This window comes from Diceros bicornis, chromosome 7 (genome assembly GCF_020826845.1).
Source record: "Diceros bicornis minor isolate mBicDic1 chromosome 7, mDicBic1.mat.cur, whole genome shotgun sequence".
Lineage (NCBI taxonomy): Eukaryota > Metazoa > Chordata > Mammalia > Perissodactyla > Rhinocerotidae > Diceros > Diceros bicornis.
This window is the reverse complement of record NC_080746.1, coordinates 65,903,005-65,924,391: the sequence shown is the minus strand read 5'-3', so window position 1 is coordinate 65,924,391 and position 21,387 is coordinate 65,903,005. Positions and strand designations below refer to the sequence as shown.

General features: G+C 40.9%; 1 protein-coding gene across 2 annotated transcripts in view; it reads right to left on the bottom strand.

Annotated features, from left to right (window-relative positions):
- The window catches only part of SYT9 (synaptotagmin 9), a 183,630-nt gene that overhangs the window by 133,370 nt on the left and 28,873 nt on the right, over positions 1 to 21,387 (bottom strand). The window lies entirely within an intron of this gene.

Sequence of the window (21,387 nt, the reverse complement as noted above, 5' to 3'; positions counted from 1 at the left end):
GTAGGGAAATAACCCAGGGAAGGAGCCTGAAAGGGGGCCTTACCAAGCCAGTTACCACCATGGGGGACTGGAGCTTAAGCCTGATGAAGAGGCTCCACACACCTCAGTCACCCCATCCCAGGGGCCAGGGACCTGGGCTATTTCTAACATCAGCTCCCTTCAGTCATTGATTTGAGGGCAGCTCTCAAGGGACATTTCCAACCTGCAGCACAAGTGGCAAGGTAAGCTTAAGCTTCAGTGGCCAGAAAACTCCCACATTCAATAAATGCAGGGGCTGGCTTTTGGAGGTCAGCAGGCATGCACTCAAGTGGTAAGGGTGAGGAGACACGGTGGGGCAACAATGGGATTTGCTACATGGACCACGGCCCCATGGCCTCAGCTAGAGTCCATGGTAGTGCAGTGTTTAGGGGCTGTGCTCCTAACTCTCAGAACAAGACCCAACCCCCTCTAGGCTTCCAGTTCACCCTATAGTAGAGCCAAGGAGGCTGAGGCATCAACCTGAAACTAATTCCTGGCACTGTGGAGGCTATAAACTCCTTACTTTGAAGGACACCCCTACCTGCCCTTGTGGCGCTCCATTACACTAAGAACCCAGGGATTCTCCCCAGGTTTTGCCTTTACTGTCCATCACTGATATTTGCATTGCTTCAGCCAAAGTTTTCTGAATGTCCATTATATGCCAGGTACTGTGCTAAGCTTTGCAGATACAATGAAGAACATGACAGACACATTCCATACCTTCATACACTCATATTCTAGTGAAGGAGAAAATTAGGAATTAGTTATTTGATAGCGACAATTTCAACCATCCACAGGACGCCAACAATCCATGATATGAGACAATTTGTATTTCTGCTGAGGCATGCAGGTGAACCCCTCCTGCAAGTGACTTACCTACTGAGTCAAGCTGACCACCTACCATCTGTGTGCTTTTCAACATGACTCTGAAGGTACTTGACCATTTTTATGAAATGACAAAACAATTTCTTTATGAAAAATTGCTCTTGACAGAAAGCCAGCTGCCAGGGCTGGTGATGGATCTAATGTATCTGCTCCATGCCTCCCAATCAATGTTTGCCCTTATAACGAAACAGTATTATATCTCTGTTTGAAAACACTGTGGTTCCAGTTTCAACACAGGTAACCGAGCTCAAAGCTTTGCCACTTTTCTCTTCTCAAGTCTGACTGAGATTAGATAAGCAAACTATATAACAATGGAAAATAAGGATAGGTACCACCAATCCATCAGTGAACCGCTAACGTTGAGGACTTTCTGGAATTGTTTTAAAGAGAAAGCTAATCAGTGCTGAACACTTAACACAGGCAAATGAAGGCGCACTGAGGGAAAAAATGAAAATTAAAAACCTCAGGTGCAGAGCAAGATTGGCAGGGATGAGGGACTGGGAGTAGAGTCAGTGGGGGCAGAGTAAAGGGCACTAGAAACCACGCCTCATAGAGCCCCAATATGAGGTAGGGGACAGCATGGCCCGGCCACAGGCTCCACTTGATTCTGACAGCTCATACAGTAGAGTGGAAAATTCATTGGTGCAAACTTCTATGGTAGGCAGTAGTTCCGGACGCATGGGAAGGAGGAGACTCTGTCCCAGTTAATCAGGCTGCCACAGCAAACATCAACCCCCACCCCCTCCAACGAAATCTAAAAACAAAACAGGCTCCACAACACAGTGAAATCCTTTAATACATTCTGTAATCCACATGGAGGCAAAACTCCTTCCCTACATCCTTTTAATCACTTCGGCACTGTCCTAACACAGACACCACTCGAAGACCCCCAGCAAAGGCCGGAGGAGGGGTACACCAGAAGGCAGTAGCGTTCAGGAGTGTGATGTGATAATTATATTATTTACCAAATATCAGTCTCTTCCATCACAGCGCTCCCTCTGAGGGAAGAGCATAAATCCCAATCCCCTGACATTGGTCTTGGCCATGTGACTTGCCCTAGTCAATGAAATATGAGTAGATATAGCCTATGCCACATTGGACCAGAGGACTCTTGGGCTCCCACCTTCTTCTATGAAAAGAAGAGGTCTTAGGGGGCCGGCCCGGTGGCGCAAGCGGTTGGGTGCGTGCGCTCCGCTGCGGCGCCCCGGGGTTCGCTGGTTCGGATCCCGGGCGCGCACGGACGCACTGCTTGGCAAGCCATGCTGTGGCGGCGTCCCATATAAAGTGGAGGAAGATGGGCACAGATGTTAGCCCGGGGCCGTCTTCCTCAGTAAAAAAAGAGGAGGATTGGCGGATGTTAGCACAGGGCTGATCTCCTCACAAAAAAAAAAAAAAAAAGAAGAGGTCTTAAATAAGGTCTGATCTTTCAGCCTGGGTGCCACGATGGTATAGGCCCAAAGTCCAGAATGAGGAGTAACTTAAATCTGACTCACAGCCTGGGGCAGAACTGCAGCTGACCCACAGATCCATGAGCAAAATCTAAATATTTGATGTTTTAAGTCACTAAGATTTTGAAAGTATTTGTTATCATGGCAAAAAAACTTGACTAATATATGTGACCATATAATTTATTGTCTAAGGCTGGGCCACCACTAAGAAGGAAAAGAGGCAATATTGATAATCACATGGAACAAGAGACTTCTCTCAGGATTGTCCAGGGTAAACCAGGACATATGGTCACCCTGGACTTAAGAATCCCACCTGAGCTCTGAACTCATCAGTGTGGTACAACATGGCCTCTCAGGGTTTACCTGGCATAAACACTACACTAAATAAATTAAAGCCTCGGCCCACTTCTGCTAGTAACCACAGGGCCCTGACACGGCTCAAGAATGACTCCAGCTTGTTAGCTGATACACTCAAAAAACAGCTCACTCCCAAGTCACGGGGGATCCGTGAGAGCGGGGATCTTGTCTATCTCAGCATTGAATCCCAAGCACCTAAAAGAGTGGAGTTAGTAAATGTTGGATAAAGCCCACCTGAGGAGCCCTGTGGCCACCTTGCTATGTTTACCATGAATTATGGTTGTGGTCTATAAACTCCAGGAGGGGCTACTCACATTCATAGTCCTTATAGATTTTTATGCATATAATTATTACAGAAAATTTCTGGCAAATGGCAAGAGTGGCTTTTTCTTATTCACACAAAGGCATGTGGGTTAGCAGTGGGCCAGGGAACACCTGCCAGGAGAAACCAGTGGTGACCTACCCAGCCACACCAACCACTAAGCATCATCAGCGGGACTTCTGTTTGCAAACAGCTCAGGGTACCCTCTAGACGTTACATTTGTACTCCTCTCTTTTTTCAGAAAGAAGTGCTAGAAAACTGCTGTGGATTCACTAAGGCCATACCTACTACCCACCTCACACCACAACCTCAGGAAACGGAGAGGGAGAATCCGCTTAGAAGCGCAAAATAGCTTTATTTAGAAGAAGAGAAGTTATTTCTTAAGTTAAGTGGTATACATGGCCATTTGTTTTATTATTGATCTTTAAACTATATGTATTAACTGTATATACTCTCTGGCATTTATGGTATATTTCATAATAAAAACTGAAAAAAATGGTGACATCAAAAATTTTTTATTCTAAAGATAAATTATTATTCTAAAGACAAATTTTCCTATTCCTAAAGAAAAGGAAAGTGTAATTGGTCCTTTTGACCAAGAGTCAAGAGAATAACAAGATGGTGACTCAGGGATGAAGGAGGCAAATGGCAACCCAGTTCTGATCCAGATCCTTGGAGGTGTTGCTGCTTGGGGGTGACTGAGCATAAAACAGCACCCAGAGCTGCCATGGAGAACACCCTTCCAGGGACGAAGTGGAGTGGAATGCTCTGCACTCAGGGCTGATCATCAGAACCCTCTTCTACCGGCTATTCACCCTAGCCATAGGACATGATGTACTGCAGCAACATCCCTGCACACCAGACACAAGACCCCATGACACGCCTAGACCCAGCAGACATCCCAGCTGGACACCTATCATTCTAAGGGATCCCTGCAACCCTAAAGACTTGTTTTGGAATAACAAATATTATTGTCCAGTGAGTGAAAAGCTTGAGCACCCATCGCTGCATATGGAGAGCAGAACAGTAGCTGTACCCCTAAACTGTGAAGGGCCAGGAAGAACACATAAATGAACAACAGTGGAAAAGTCAGGGGACAAATGGGCCAAATCAGCAGCTCAAAGAGACCTACCAAGCTGAACCATCAGAACAAATGGTCCTTGACAAAAAACAAATTAATGCAAGAGGCAAACTAATTCAAATATTCAGTGAGATTTATAAAACAGTGGCTAAGATAAAGAAGCATGGCTGCAGTGGTAACCAGAAACACCCTTGGGACCCCACCTGATCTAAGACAAGGAGATGGTAGCCTTAGAATTCCACAGCCAGCCACGTGATCACAAGAGGAAAGAAAGGCATTTTCAGCAGTCAATGACTCGGAAAATATACCGTTCACGCACCCTTTCCTGCATAAAATCTAAGGAAATTCTCTAAACAAACAAAAATTTATGTCAGAATAGAGAACCCAAGAAGGGAAGGACGTACTATGTAAGATATATACTTACATACTCTGTATTATAAGAATTAGTGATAAGTAAAGAAAGCAGTAAAAAGTGTATTAAATCTAAATAATTGCTAGTTACGAGGTTATGAAGTTTAATGTAACTGTTAAGGAAAAAAAAAACACTTAAAAGAGCAAAGGAATGAGCGCTTGAATTCCAACAATTTCAACAAAACATGAAAGGTGGAAAAAGGAAGGAAGTAAAAACAAATGCATGTCCTATATTGTTAGCAGGGGGAGATTACAGATACTTCAACTTGCTGTTGATAAGGAAATACAGGTGCAAATATGCATATAAAATGTTTAAGGGGGACTTTGATTCATAATAGTACATCTGCATATATATTTATCCTCTCCTTCCTGAGACCCTCATTAAGCGATGGGAAATAAATAAAAAGTATAAACCCCCAAGCACAAGACCATCAACAAACTAAGAAATTTTTCTGGAAGACAGTATGCGTATAGAGGAGCAGTAGAGGACACATAGGGGGATACACCTGAGGGACAGGCAACTTGACCTTCTGAACTCGGGTTCAGGACATAGACATTTCCAGTACGGTGGTGGCTAGGACTGAGCTGTAGGACTAAAAACGTGGGCATGGATTGAAAATCTTCACCAAAATATTGTCCAATCTGTCTAGGGAGAAACCAAGACAACTAGTGTGAGAATTAGTGCCCAAGAGCAGCATCCTTCATGTTCTTACAAAAAATGGAACCCCTTCTAAGCCCCTTAAAGTAAATCTTGTCTGTTAAAATCTCACTCACAGATACATAGCCTCACAGTCAGCTCTTCTACTGCCTCCTCATTAACTATGACTAAGCTGCAAACAATCACCAGCCATGGAAGGAAACCTTATAGCAACCAGATCAATGTATAGAAGCAAAAAAAGATCTTACCAGAGAAAACAGAGATAAATCAGGGAGAAAACAAGAACTCTAAAAACATTTCATTTACAGCAAGTTTCCAGAAGGTATTCCATCCATAAAACAAGAGTAGACTACTAATAAATGGAATGGAGAGTAAGACAATGTTCTTAGAAGTAAAATAACATGATTGATAAAACAAACACAAAATTTGATAGACGGTAAAGCCAAGAAGTATCTACCTGAACGTGGACCAAAGATTCAGGAAATTTAAGCAAAAGATATGCATCCAGGAGGTCTAATATCTAAGGTTTCCAGAAGGTGAGGACAGAGAAAATGAAGGTAAAAATCATCAGAGAAAAAAACTTTTTAATTCCCTAGAATTGAATGACAAATTATAGGAGTCCACTGAACACCTATAATAAAATAACCCTCCCTTAGACACATTGTTGTGAAATTTCAAAACATAAAAATTAGAGAAAATCACAAAAGCTTAAGAGACAAAAATAATATGAACACGAAATTAGAAGCATACTCGCATTGGACTTCTCATAAAAAACACTAGATAATGGAATAATGTCTGTAAACTTCTGAGGAAAAATTATATTCAAGTTAGAATTCTATACCCAAACATACTATCAATGAAGTATAAAGGCTGAAAAAGGCATTTTCAGACTTACAAGAAGTCAGAAAGATTACTTTCCATGCATGTATCAAAGGCAGTTATTTCGGGATGAATGTATGAGATTAAAATGAGACAGAAGAAGGACTTAGTGTATAGGAAAAAAACTGCACTCCACTCAGACGACTGAAGTCCCTGCATGAGAGCTGAGCAGCAGGCCTAGAGAGGAGCCGGTCCAGCCTGGAGCAGGAAGACTGGGCTCTAGGAAGGAGGTCTCCTCAGACAAAGAGGATTCAGAAAGAAATAAATGACATTATGGAGAGTTTAGTTTCTAATGACATCATTATTTGTCTTCAAATAGTGTAAAAAAAAAAAGAGAGAGAAATTAGGAATTCTCCGAGAGAAATTTTTTGGTAAAAGGAAAACCAATCACAGTATACATCTTGGTTCTGTACTAAATAAAATTTTATATTCATAATAACATAAACACCATTTATTGATTTTCGACTCAGAATCAAACAACAGACAAAGCATGGAAGACTTAAGTATGCTTGTAGAACAGAATATAAATTCAACTTTGACAATTTAAAATTATTAGAAAAGACGTTAGAAATTAAGAAGTAGAAAGAGGAGAAAAACTGAAGGAAAGATTACAGGTTGCCTTCCAAAATGAGGGAACTGTCTATAGTTGATAGACAATATGTATATATTGACGTTTTCATGCTAAAAGTATTTATTTTTACATTGAAAACCATGTGGAGATATAGCAAGCCATTTCTGTTGGGATGAAATTAGAAAGACTTTCACTTCTATATTAAGTTTTTACAAAGAGCAAGTATTATTGAGAAAAAAATGAAAACAAATTTTTCAGCTACTATAGTATATGAAGTATATGTGGTTTAGTACATTCTGGTGAATTTAGGTCTGTAATCCCAAAACATTTCCGAAAATGGTCCTTATTTAATCCAACTGCTTGGTTTATAAAGAACAAATGAGTGAAAATCATTACAATAATGATAATCTCAGCTCCCCAGCATGGTTTTCCTTCCAAGTCAAACCTATAAAATACTTCCATCCTTGTCTACTCATCTTTGTTCAGACTTTTAGATTTATGAACAAAATATCAGGCGACTAACATAGGCTATCAATTTTTTACTTTGCTAATACCAATGTTAAAACATGCAACTCATTTACTACCTCGCTCATTTCATACAAGAAAGAATGTTTTAATACCAAAAACAAATGACATTCTCTTAAAACACTATATTGAGCTTTATGAATAAAACCATCCCACTGTCCTTATTTTGTCAATTTGCTTCAGACTGTGAGAACCTTGTAATGGATAAACAGGGGACCAGAGATTGGGAACCACTGTCCTAGTGCCTCACATGTCAGCCCTGCCCCATGTCTACTTCTTAAAGCAACAAATATAACTCAGGGCAAAACAGAAAAATGGATGACATTTTTGGCACCCGCCCCAGGCTTCCTATCCTGAGCTCTCCACTTTCAATTGCCCTCCCAACCACTTGTTGTCCCAGAGGACTGGTTTTCAAAGTGAGTATGTTGGAACGTAAGATTTAGTGTCTCCGTCTAGTCCTCTCATGGCCACAAGAAACCTGATGGTGATGATAGAGAGGAGCCAGTGCACCGCTCAGGATGAATCAAATGTGGTGCTTCCAGGGCAGGCAAAGGAAACTCAGTATCACAATTGAGGTGGGAAGTAAGAAAGATCAGAGCTGGAAAAGTGGTGCTGAGCATTGGCCTTAGGTGGGGTGGGAGCTAAAAAGGAAGCAGAGACTCATGGTGAGAAGCTGGGATGATAGGAACTGGTTTAAAAGACTGGTGCAAAATGAAGGCAAGCAAGTGGCTCAAGATCACTGATATGTTCATTTACACGTGACTCACCTTTTTTGCAAAAGGATTTGAGACATCTTTAAAAATACATATAGCACAACAGGATAAAATAAACTTTGTGAGGAAATCAGGGCCAAGCAAAATAAAAGTGAAATGACGACGAAGTCAGGGGTAAGGTAAATAGCCAAAATGCAGGCACGAGGTTTTGTAAAGTCACCAGAGGTGGCTACAGAACTGGCTCCCAACATCCCACTTGTCACAGAAAAGAATGAAACCTAACCAATGACATGATTCAACATCTAAAACACTACACAATTAAGAAACATTTACGAGACGAGGGACATTTGAACTAGAAGTGTAATGATATTGGAGATTACTGTTAATTATTTTAGATATGATAATTGTATTGTGGTTATGCTGTGTAGATACATATGGAAACATTCAAACGACATGCTGTTTGGAATTTACTTCAAATTATACATAAAACAAGATTGACTCTGGGTTAATAGTTGTTGAAACTGAGTAATAAGTATGTGGAGTTCATGATATTATTCTACTTTCGAATATGTTTGAAAATTTCCTAACGAAAAATAAAAAACAAAACATTTTGGTCAGGGAAAAATGTTGATCCTGGACGTCAATCTTGGACATTCTTATTTAAAAGGTCTTGGGTGAAGACCCTTAATCTTCATTTTTAACCAGCATCTCAGATCTCAGATTAATCTGATGCAGATAGTCTATAGATAACACTGAGCAAACCTGATCAAGTAAATATATATATATGTATAAAAAGTGGTTCAGAACACAAGACGCTGTCCTAATCCTAGAATAATTGTATCTTAGAGGTCAAATAAAGATAACACCAGGAAATTTAGTTACACAATCAGGCCGTGGAGAACCTGAGGATATCACGTGATGCCTTGTAGGGAAAGTGATAATGGAATCAGATAGAGGAAACAGGCAAGACTAGACAGCTCTGGTGATGAGATGTTCAGTGTTTCAGGGAACTGAACCAAAGGGGAAACACTATATTAGAAGAAACCTTAGTAATCATCCAGAACAGTCCATGTCAGAATTTCCTCATAAACAGTCCCTTCCATGTGACCAACAGGCCTTCATTTGAATACTTTATTTTCCGCATTTTCAAAACTTATTACAAAGAACATATATTACTTTGCAATTTTAAAGGATAATAACAATAACAATAAAATTGTTGCATTCAAAAATCACAGCATTCTGGAGTTATCTAGTGAAGGGGAACATAGCTCCATACACACTTCAAAGCCCAGAGGTCATCTTCCAAATGGCGACCCTGAGGCATCTTGGATAAGGAGCAAGTAATAATTTTAGGCTAAAATTAGATGTTTGGGTGTTTAAATGACTGAACTTAAGCTGTCTGGAAAATGCAATCTTGCAGAGACCTTGCTCTTTAATTATTCTGTAGGCACCCTTGTACAGTAGTTAGGGACACAGGTTCTAGAATCACACAGTCATGGTCCACAGCCCAACATCAGTTGTACAACCTAAGATCAATTTCTCTATATCTTGTTTTCTCATAGTAACATTGGGATAGTAATAGTATTCACCTCTTGGGGTTGTAGTGAGTGCTTAGAAAGGTACTGGCACTCAATAAATGTAAGTTATTGGTTTTTGTTTCTTCACGAGGTGTCTCAGGATTCAGCCGCTCCATATCCAGACTTACGGTTACTGCTAAGAAGTGGTCACCTTGGTCAGTAAATAGTGAGGCCTCCTGCAGCTTTATGAAATGGGCTGGCAACAAGCAAATATCAGGTGCCTAATAGGTGTTATTGAGCTGAATTACTGAGGACTAGAGAAGGAGCTCCTATTGAGCACTTGATATTTGCTATGGACTAAACCAGGGGTACAAAATAAGCAACTAGTCCTTGCCCTTAAGGAACCATTAGTCAAGAGAATTTCAATAATGCTATTCACAATTCACAGAGTCCTACTGGAGCCTAGAAGTGGGGGATAAATAACCCAATCTAGGATTCGGAGAAGGCTTCCCACACAAAAGGAGTGAGCCAAGTCCTCCTTATAACCACTTCTCTTATACAAAGACCAGACCCAGGTCACTTGGCCATGAGGTCCAAAGACTTCACCCGGAGAAAGGGAAAGCCAGGGCTTCTGTGTATGGTCATCCATGTTGCACAGGGCACGATTTGCTCAACTACACATCGCAGCCCTGGAAAAGAACTCGCATGTTCCAAGGGCTCTAGGACCAGCTTTGCCATCTTTTATAATTTATGACCTTGTATAAGTCACTGCCCCTCTATGGTTTTCCTCATCTGTCATAAAGGGCCTGGACGTGGCTCTCCCATTCTGTGGTTCTTGTGAAACTGCCAAATGACCTGGAGTTCACAGCAATGTTTGTATCTAGGGCTAAAGCCATTATAATAATTCCCATTAGTGACCACAAGCCAATGGGTGCTATTCAATTGGAGGCTATATTTTAGGGCCATCCTGCTTTTCATTCTTGCAGCAGACATGAATTTCTCTTAGCACTGGCTCATGGTGCAATTGCAAGGATTAAGGAGCATTAACTTGGGCCTGCAGGGGCCATACCATTATTAAGGCACTGAGCCAGATAAACAGAGCACTCTACTGCCTTAACTCTAAGAAGCCCTTGGACTAGTGAAATGAAATGGGCATGGGAATTGCAAATGGCATCAACTGCATTTTCCTGTGATTGACATAAAGGGAGGAGCATATTTAATAGGACTCTATCTCCAGCCCACAGATCCTTTCCTCAGAAGGCTTCCCAGATGATTCTGCCTGTGTTAACTAAGCAGTTGGCCTAAAATTAGCATTGAGAGAACACTTTCTGTTGCACCTTCTATTTGCAAAGTGCAGCCTCATCAGTGTGACCAGCTCCTCTTCACACTGCCATCACCGCCTCTGCCTCAGCCAGATGGGGCAGGCGCTGCTGAGGCCACACAGTGGCTGGAGCCGCAAACACTAACAGCTGGGTTTTAGCTCGTGTCCATAATACCTGACTTCCCAATCCTGTTTCACCTGAGCCTCTCCTGTCTGCACAATAGGAAGGCTCAGGAATTATGTTCAGGTTTGCTACTGGGTTTCCACTCTCTTTTTACTCCCTACAGAAATTATTTAACTGGAAAAAAAATCCACTTAAGAAAATATTTTACCACCCACTGTAGCTTCATTGGAAGTGCTTGGAAAATCTACAATGTTTTCCGTATCGTGGGACTCTGGCCTGTGCAGAGTAAATGGAAACACTCAGATGTGCTAGGATTCTTGTGAAATAATAGAAAATCTGATGTGCAGGGTTTTAGACAATGGGGACATTCTGCTTGAAAAGAACACCATGAAACAAAACTCAAGAACATGTGGGGACCGGGCACAGGCCGAAGAGGTCAGCAACCCTCCTCGGTGTGTCTGTGGGAAATGGGAGCCCCAGCCCACCCAGTGGAGGAAGGGGACGGGAGTCGGCAGACCTGGCGTCCAGCTCTGACCTCCCAGGAGACTTTGGGCTGCCCGCAACATCTCCTGGGCCATTTCTTCACCTCTAAAATGGGGGAAGAAATTCCTCCTTGCCTCGCCCTTTTGAAAATTAGGTGCAGTTGCATATTTATAAAAGCCTGTCATAGTGCTTTCATAGCCTGAACTTCTTTTTAAGCCATGCACCGCTGCATTAGCCCAATAATTCACACCTCCCATGGGACCCCTTTCCAAACTTTGTCAGTCCGAGTCATTTCCTAGAGCAGATCTAATCTTGCTCGGATCCAGTTAGTGTTTAAATCTCTTACCTACCCTGTGGAATAAGATCGAAAGGTTGCTGACAACCACCTTTTGTGAACTAGAAAAATCTCATAAAGCAATGCGTAATGTTAGGGTGGGAATGCTTCTTCTCATTCCCAGTTCCCATGAGGAGTGACTTCCCTAAATGCTCCTGGTCACTTCTCCCACCTCTTCTCCATTCAGAGGGGAAGTGGGTTACTCGATTAGACAGCTCAGTGCAGCCTCACCTCTCCGTTCTACTTGACATCTGTGCACTTGACGGGGCATGGTGCAGTACTGCAAAGTCTGTTATTGCTCCAGACCCCAGAATTAGGCAGACTCTCTCTCCTGGGTCCTCCTCAGGCACAGCTGGACACCTGCAGGACGAGGCCTTGACTCTTAAACGTATGACCTAGCTGAGAGCAGACCTGTGCACATGCTCTCTGCTAGAGAGCAGGTATGCGCAGAGGACTCTCAGGCTTCTATTAGCATGAACGGAGTTACATGGGGGGATATTTTTTTCACAGCACAACAGTTGGGTGAGACACAGGATATATGAGGAAACGACCCAGAGTCTGGGTGCAGACTTGTTTTTAAACATATGTGAGACACTCCTTAGAGTCTCCCAATAATTCCTGGAAGAAGGACTGGTGAGCTGTTGGGAGCAATGAGCTAATGAATTTCATGTATCTTCAGGCCGTTGAGGTTCTAGGCATTTCAGTTATTAGAATTCTATGATTCTAAAACAATATTTTCTCTTTTATACAAAAATAACTCAGCCTTTGTAATGTGATGCCCTTTATAAGAGAGTCAAAGACCTTCCAACATCTTATTAACCTTGAAAATATGTCCTAACATTTGGATACCTGACACAATCTACGTCTTCTAATAGGGAACTACGTGTTGTGCATCTTCCATTTACCACTCCAAATCCATTCCCCTTTGGGCCATGTGAGGCTGACCCACCTGGACTATATGAAGGGACTCCCCAGCCTTTGGCTTCTGTTGAGTTTAGCCAATACGAGGCCCTAGTGGGATATTAGAGGGTGGGAGGAGAGTGAAGTTACAGTATTTATCCCCCCAGCTTTCTCCTTGCAAGGTCACCATGTCGCATGTGTCTCTCTACTGAAGGGCACCGCTCCTTTTCCAGGTTCTTTCAGGCCTGTGGGTGGTACAGGCTCCCTACTATTACTAGCCCTAGAGTACTGTCCTCCCCCTTGCTGGATTCCCTGAATCCTGACCACGCCTTTGTAAAAAGTCCCTGTATTAAGCTCTCCTCGAATTACCTAGTTTGACCATGCTATCTATCTATTTCCACTGGGGCCCAGATGGATTCACTGTAAAACGAATTGTTTTCTATTCTGGGCCCTACCTCAAGTCACTTGCATAACCTCAGGGAACCTGAACTCATATCTGGGCCCAAGTTTCCTGATATCCAAAATGAGACGTGATGAGATGGAAGGGCCCTTTCAGATCTCATATTCTTGAATTGAGAGAAATTTTATATCTAAAGTATCTTCTACAACTAGCATGATGTCTGGCACACAGGAGGCACTCAACGTTTGATGAATGATAAAATTCTAAGCTATGTATCATTTCCATTTTTATATCCACTAAAAAATGTGCTTCAGGAAAGGAACTGCCAAAGAAGCCTCTTGTTTGAGTGTACAGAAAGCGAGCATTAAGATTACCTTTTCTTCATGACTGAAAATGACACAATATTTCATGTTTCTCTAAACGTTTAAGACTCCATACAGGTAGTGTAGTGTAATGGAAGAAGCACGGGTTCTGGAAACGTGTATCATTTATTAAATTAATTTCACAACACATTCTCTTGAGCTGCCTTTATGAAGATATTATGTAATTGGGGATAGAGTGACCTATTCAGAGGGTACCAGAAATACTAAATTTTCAGGAGAAGCCTGATGATCTCTCTATAAAATAGTCTTGCTCCTGTGGCCAACACTAACCCAAGAAGTATCTCTCCTGAGAAACAGTTCCAAGCCACAAGGCTGCTTCAAATCAGAACAGAGAGTGGACTCCTAGTTCAAACTCTTCTCTGTGTTTTTATTCTCTTTTGTCTGGCTTGATCCCTGGTCCATGGCTAAAAACACAGATCTGTTCCAACACACAACCTCTTACTACCTTGGACTTCTATGCCTGAAACCCTGATGTACCTCTAGGTCATGGATCTTCTTGTGCTAAAAACATGATCAGGTTTAGATTACCGGCAATTGATTAAAAGCATGGGCTGTTGTGTCTTTGTATTTAACTGTCAATTTTCTACAAATTATATGTTTTTAAGTCAATTTCCTTTCTGTAAATATTTCATGCTGCTGAAATGAAGGTGGTTTCTTTTATTTATTTATTTGTTTGTTTATTTATTTATGAGGAAGATCACCCCTGAGCTAACATTCGTGCTAATCCTCCTCCTTTTGCTGAGGAAGACCAGCTCTGAGCTAACATCTATTGCCAATCCTCCTCCTTTTTTTTTCCCCCCTAAAGCCCCAGTAGATAGTTGTATGTCATAGTTGGAAGGTGGCTTCTTTTAAATCACTAATTTTCATCAGTAGTCATGCTTAGAAATTGGCATTTATTCATCATCAGAATGATTAATAATACTGGTATATGATCAAGAAATGTAGTAATTGTTCTAACAAGCATCGACTGTAAAGAAACCCTTGGATTTCAGTACAAACCACTCTCTAACTGGAAGATACAAGGAATACTATTTCTTCTCAAAAGTGTTCTCCTTCGGCCTGCCTTTTCCACGAGTCACAGAAATTCTGCCTAATGGCAGCGGACAAAGCTATAGCTATGAGCAGGCAATGATGTTTTTTCCTAAGACATTTCTGCAACTCTCACTTCTCTTTAAATCAGGTAAGTTTTTTTTCACTTTTTTTTAATGTGGTAAAAATCTACATAACATTCTCATTTTTAAGTGTACAGTTCAGTGGCACTGCTGTGCAACCATCACCACCATCCATCTCCAGAACTTTTTCATCATGCCATAGTGAAATTCTATACCCATTAAACAATATCCCCCTATTCCCATCTCAGCCCCCACACCCACCCAGTCCCTGGTGACCACTGCTCTACTTTCTGTCTCTATGATAAACCAAGTGGTTTGCTCCATTTTAATGAGTTGGCCACTAGAGAGGCTCTTCACCTCCCAAAGGTACACGAGGAAGAACTGGAGAGGATCACAGCCAGAGAGCACAGGCAGGTTGCTACACGAACGCCAAGCAAAGAGAAGAGTCCAGGGTACATCCCAAATGATGCTTTGGAGATTGAGGGAGGAAAAGGCCTACAAACAGGTGTTTTATTAACATTCTCCAGATCTTCTGACTCTAGATGGAACTGTGCTCTCCTGAGGATGCACAGAACTTCTCCCACTTTTCTGGGCACTTATCAGCATCCTGTATCACTAGAGGTTCAAGCAGCACTGCCCTGAGACACGCTCTATACAAGCTGGTCTCCAGATAGGGCAAATGTTTCTCTAAAGATCAAGAATGTGAGCACTGGAGACAGGAGTGAGAGGGCAGGGTTCTCACACTTAGAGTGGTGGAGGAAATGAGGCTGCATCACTAGTGGCAGGTCAGGCAGGGGTCTGGGGACAGAGCAGAGATTAGCAGGCAGCTAAGGCAAGGAAAACAGGGGCAAGCATGGCTTGGAGGGATAACAAAAGCAGTAGGCTCAGCTGAAAGACAGCAAAGCAAAGCAAGGGGCCCATCTTATATGGGATATTATTATCCACCATATTCCCCATGGGAGACTTATAGGAAAACACAAGAAGTGGAACAACAGGGGTCCTCCTGTCCTTTGGTAGGTAAAGGCTGGTGATCCAGCCGGCCCAGGTATAAAATGCTAAAGTAGTCTCACCTGGGCCCACAAGTGGGCGATATTCAGGGAGATATTTGGGTTACACAATAATAAAGGAAACAGAAATAAGAAGTACTGAAACTATCAAAAAGATTGAGACATTATCATAAAAATATAAGAGAATTACTAAGCAAGGGGAAGACTGATGAAGAGTTAGATGTTTACACATAACTCCGCAGCTTTACTAAATACTAATAACAGCTAGGTGCACAGTCCCTCTCAACCCTTCTGCCAAAGCACTCCTAATGGAGTACTGCTCCATCCCCCAGAGTCTAGGGTAACTCCCAGGGTTTCCCAGGGCCCTAACCGTCACATACTTATTCCCACTGATGTGACTCTGGGAGTCTGTGTCAGAAGACCCTTGGACAACCCTGCAAAATTAAGTCTAGGGAGCATCTTTGCCATCTGCCATGATGTCATGATGCTTCTTTCTACTGTGAACGTACAAGCTGCTAGATGTCACTTAGAAAACATGGTACCTCAGAGCTTAGACAATTCCACCTCTAAGGTGTTGGATTGTCTTTATAACTTGCATACTGTCTCGGGAATTTCTGGATGTTTGCTGCTTTATAATTTGTTAGAAACTATAAGAGGGCCCCTACTTCATTGTCCCAAAATGAGAAAGAAAAAGTTGCAATGAGATGTCATCACTGTTAATCAAGTTAGGTATAAAATAGGGATGCATATTAGCTCAAGGGGAAGAAGCAATGACCAGGTTATGAACAAGGAGTTTCACCCTCTTCTAAGATAGGGAGTGACTCAATTTCTCCTCAGGTCTTGGAACAATTAAGATAGAGACCACAACCACCAGTGAACTGAGAAGCTATTGTGGCTAATTATATCCAATTATAACTTAATGTTATCTTGAAAGAAGTAGACATTGCCAAAAACTCCTTCTGACCGGTGTTGGTCACAGAGTTCTGAACCTTACACTTATGAACTTATAAAAAGAACCATTAAGTTAATATGGGCATTGAAAAGAGAGAAGCTCACCTGATCTTTTGCCTCAAAATTCTCCTAAACTAAGGCCTACAGATAGCTTGTGCTATAGACTGAATGTTGTCTCCCCACCAAATCTATATGTTAAATTTTAACACCCAATGTGATGGATCATCTTTGGGAGATGATAAGGTCATGAATGGGATTAGTGTCCTTATAAAAGAGACTCCAGAGAGCTCTCTTGCCCCTTCTGCCATGTAAGGACACAGTGAGAAGATGGCCATCTATGAACTAGGAAGTGGGTCCTCACCAGACACTAAATCTGCCTGCACCTTGACCTTGGATTTCCCAGGCTCCAGAACTGTGAGAAATAAATTTCTGTTGTCTGTAAGCCACTCAGTCTATGGCAGTTTGTTATAGCAGCCCAAACGGACTGAGAGCTTGGCCCCTGGAGGACAGGGAAATGTAACCCAATGGCCTGAGTAAACTCATACTGAGTTGTCTTTTTGTTTCTCAGTGCTCAAACTCCATAGTTAGGTGAAGGGGAAGGTATGGAAAATGATGGTGAAAGGGTCATGAAAAGGGAAAAAAGTATGGAGAAACGGGAGGGGAAAACAAAAGATGCACACATAGTAAAGTATTCTGAGGTAAACTTTTGCCTTCCAAGACACTAAGAATACAGAGCAAAGAGATAAAAAGCAGCAGAGAAGCTAGGAAACACAGAGGATTAATCTAGGAGGCCCCCCAAAGGAGAAAACTGAGAAAATGGAGGGGAAGAAATTCTCATAAAAATAAAATAACATTTCCCAGAATGAAAGAAATTCATATGGTTCTTGATTACATGTCCCAGGAAATGAAAAAGGGCAGACACCCAGACACACTGCTCTGAAATTTCAAAACTCCAAGGTTGGAGAGATCACCATAAAGAGATCTAGAAGCAGGCTGCCTTCAGACTTCTTTTAAGCAATTCTATAATGCAAGAAGACTATGAAACAGTACCTTTAAAATTCTAAGAGAAAATTATTTTCAACATAAAATGTATGCTCAGCCAAATTATCCATAAAAATGAGAAGAAAATAAAAGCATATTTAGAAATGCAAGGACTCAATATTTATATCCTATGTCCTTCTTCTGAAAAATTTACTTTGGGATGTACTCCAGCTAAATGAAAAAAAGGTTCGAGAAAAAGAAAGTAGGGAAACTAATAAACAGTGTACCTAACCTTCAAGTGCCAGTGTTATGGGGGTCCCAGGATATCAGCTCTGTGCAGGTTAAAGAGTATTTCTAGATGGGAGCAGGGGCTCCTGGGAAGAATACCATCAAGAAGAAAGTAGGTTCCCGACACCAAATGTATGATCAAGAGACTAGATATATTTAATAATAATATAGTAAAGAAATACGTTTCTTCTGTTTACAAAATATCCAAAGTATTCTGTGATAGAAAATATTATAAAATAGTCCAAGAAACACAAAATGCCATGAAAGAGAATAACAGTCAAATATAAAGCCAATTAAAATATGACACTATTTTGAACAACGGATGGCACATAACTGCAGACTTTGCATGCAAGGAACTGAATCCTTCAAGTGGCACAAGATTAACAAAATAAAACCGCGTTTCCTTTTCTAGGGGTCCAATCACACTTCATGGTTCAGGAGTTAATAATTTTTACAAAATCGCAATATTGTAATAGCATTGACAATAGCTCCATCTTCGAGTGCCTAACAAGAGCCAATGCTGTGATAGCATCACCATGTGCCACTTCATTGATCATCATGAAAACCCTACGATTACCACAGTTGAACAGATGAGGGAAGCGATGTACAGAAAGGGGAAGTAACTTGCTGAAGGCCACTCTTAATCACTGTACTCTAACATTACAAGTTAGAGTAGCTATTGTGATTGGCAGAGCTAATTGAAAAAGTCTGTTAAAGGAAAAAACCACCCCTCCCTAAACCTTAAATATTTTAACATAAACATTTTAACTCAAGGTACTGATTCAGCAATCTTTTGATATAAGGTAAAGTTCTTTTTTTTGAATATGTGTCCTCAGATTGTAGTTTTGCACTGTCTTTATTATATCAAAAATACCCACAATGCAGTTTGTGTTCAACTCACGTTTCTGTAAAGTAGAATAAGAACTTAAAGATATTTATAAAGCAATCTGAGAGGAGAATCCATCTAGATTTTTACCACTGTTTTCAATCTTTCATGGTTGCTCCTCCACTCCTAATTCAGCAGCATTTCGAAAAATAATTTGCCTTTACTGAGTCTTAGAAACCATTCAATTCAATTTTCATAGAAACAATTCTCTTTTAATGTTCATATTTCATCAGTATTTGTAATATTTAATTAAATTACATAATTGCAATAATAATTACAACCAGAATAAACAATTTTGGGAACAAAAATAACTGCTTCTCAGTAAGCATTCAGCTTAACTTACAGTAGCAGAAATAAATGGGAATAGCAGTGACTAGCCTGCTATCTGTGAGCACTCAGCCTGTCATGGTATTTTGAAGTGTTTTCCAGAAGAAATGGAAAGCCCTGATAATTCTGGCCAGTCAGACAATTGGAAGTTGGTTAAGAAAGTTTCAAATGTAACATAAAACACAGTTTGTTGGTATGTACTGTTTAGAATTAACATATAGACAAAACATGGATGACAATAATTATGATACGGAATGTAAAAATTTTACCATCACAGTATAATAACAGCATAATAGCCAACCACTATCCTCAGTTTTACAAAGCAGAGGATTCAGAGATGATTTCTAAGTTTGATACAATAGCAAATGGAAATTAAATTTTTTTTTTTAGAGTCTAAGAATATAACCAATAAAAATATCCAAAATAACATAAATATAAATTGGGAATGAGAAAATTCCTCATCTTGTTTGCATATATTCTAAAGTTGGTAAATAAAAAACTGAAGTATAAGTATATTATTTACAGTATGGAGGTAATTACCAGAAACCTACAAGTGGAAAAGATTAAATGAAAATGGTTGTCTGAGAGTGGACTCACAGGTAAGAATTAAAGCTTTTCTTTCCCTTTTTTCCAGTATTGCGTGATTTTCTTTTAACATTGTGTATATATTACTTGAAATAATTATATTTAAAAATTGTAAATAAAATGTGAAGTTAAATGTAATACAAATAAAGAAAACACGCTTTAAATTAGGAAGCTGACATTCCCAATTCTGACTAAAGAGGATCATTAAGGGCCCAGAAGGGCCTCTGTCTCAACCGAAACAGATGCCAAAAAACACACGAAAGCACCTAGGAAGGTTTCTGTTCTCAGAAACTTCTCACAGCTCAGTCTACAGGCTATTCTGGGCTGGAGGACCCAGATGGCTGCCCAAGACGTCCCTGGGTCTGCGCCTGCGCACAGTGCCCCGGGAGGCGCGCGCGAGGAACTGCAATTAGGCACCTCCTGTCATTGGGAACGTGAAGCCAGGGTGCCTAGCCTGCCATCTGCCTGCCTGCCTGCCTCCGTGAACTCACACCTCATACCTACCTGGCCAAAGTGTATTTTATAGAAGCCCTTGATCGTGGTTCCATTTTTTGCGCTGAACCAGAACCATGGAATCAGCTGTGCACACACTAGAGAGCTTTTATATACATGCACTTGGCTTGAAAAGAAAAATAGAAAGATGGCATCAATTCTGTGAAACGGGTTCTGGGTCTCCCTGCAGCCAAAATATTGATTGATTTCACCTTATATTATTTATAATATGAAAAAAAGTTACGTTTTTCCATTTTATAAATGTAAAATTTTATTACAATGTTAGGAGAGAAGCTTCCTTACCCCAATTAAAAGTCAGTGGATGCCATAAGAATTTTGACTTGAGGAAGTATTCGAGAGCGTGTAGAAGATCTCTTATGACTGAAATAGCAGCCAAGCCGCTGGATTATATAGCCAATATCCACAACAGGAAAGAACAATTAGCACTTAAAGCAATTTTGTGTTTATATTCCTTGGGAAGCAAAGTTCTGCTTAAGTAGGTCCCTCTGCCATAATTACAAGGGTCAGTACAGAAAATACTCATAGAGCCTAGGTCCCTACAGTGGGAAATTCAAACACACTTCAGGAAATGCTCTTGGGGAGCAGAACGAAATTATTTAACAATTTGCTTGCAAGCATAACAGTGAGAAAACAGGAAGAAAGAATATGATTGTGCATTGCAGGCATATTACTTACTCCCTGACGGTCCAAAAATTCTATCAAGGAAACAACACTCCACAGCACTGTCAGTTTTAATATGAATTTACATAAAAGTGTGGCTCAAATCCTAATATCTCTGCATATGGCAGATAGTCTCAAACTTCCAGCTACAAAAACTTACAAGTGAAAATAAATTCTATATCTGGCTTTGGGAAAACGACTCCAAAAATCTACACTAGTAGCCACAGCCAGGCTGCCATGAGATTTTACTTACAAACTGAACTACCATTTTATAGTAGAGGTGTAGAAGAAAATAGAAAAGTAAGAAACGATAATATCATAACAATTAGAAACAATACTATCATAACAGTATTCAGAAAGGCTTCTCGACTGGACAGCGTCAAAGGATCAAAAACAGTTTCGCTGAAATCAACATACGGATACGACACAAGAAAGGTACTTTTACATGTGAAAATATCTACTGATGCAAAATGCAGAGCTGGCAAAGAGCGTGACGCACAAACAGTTTCCCAGACATGACAGGGGAAACCTGTTCTATTGGATCTGACTTTATCTGTGTAGGAATTCCTCTTCACTCTGATGCCCAGGGGTGGGACACATTTGTCAGGCATGCTACTGCTACGCTCTGGTTAGAAGAGCCGAATTTTATGCAAATATGAATATGTGCCTGAATGTCATATCTGTGCTCGTGCATAAAAGAAAGAACAAAACCTAGTCACATATCTGCAAGTTCAGAAAACTTGCCCC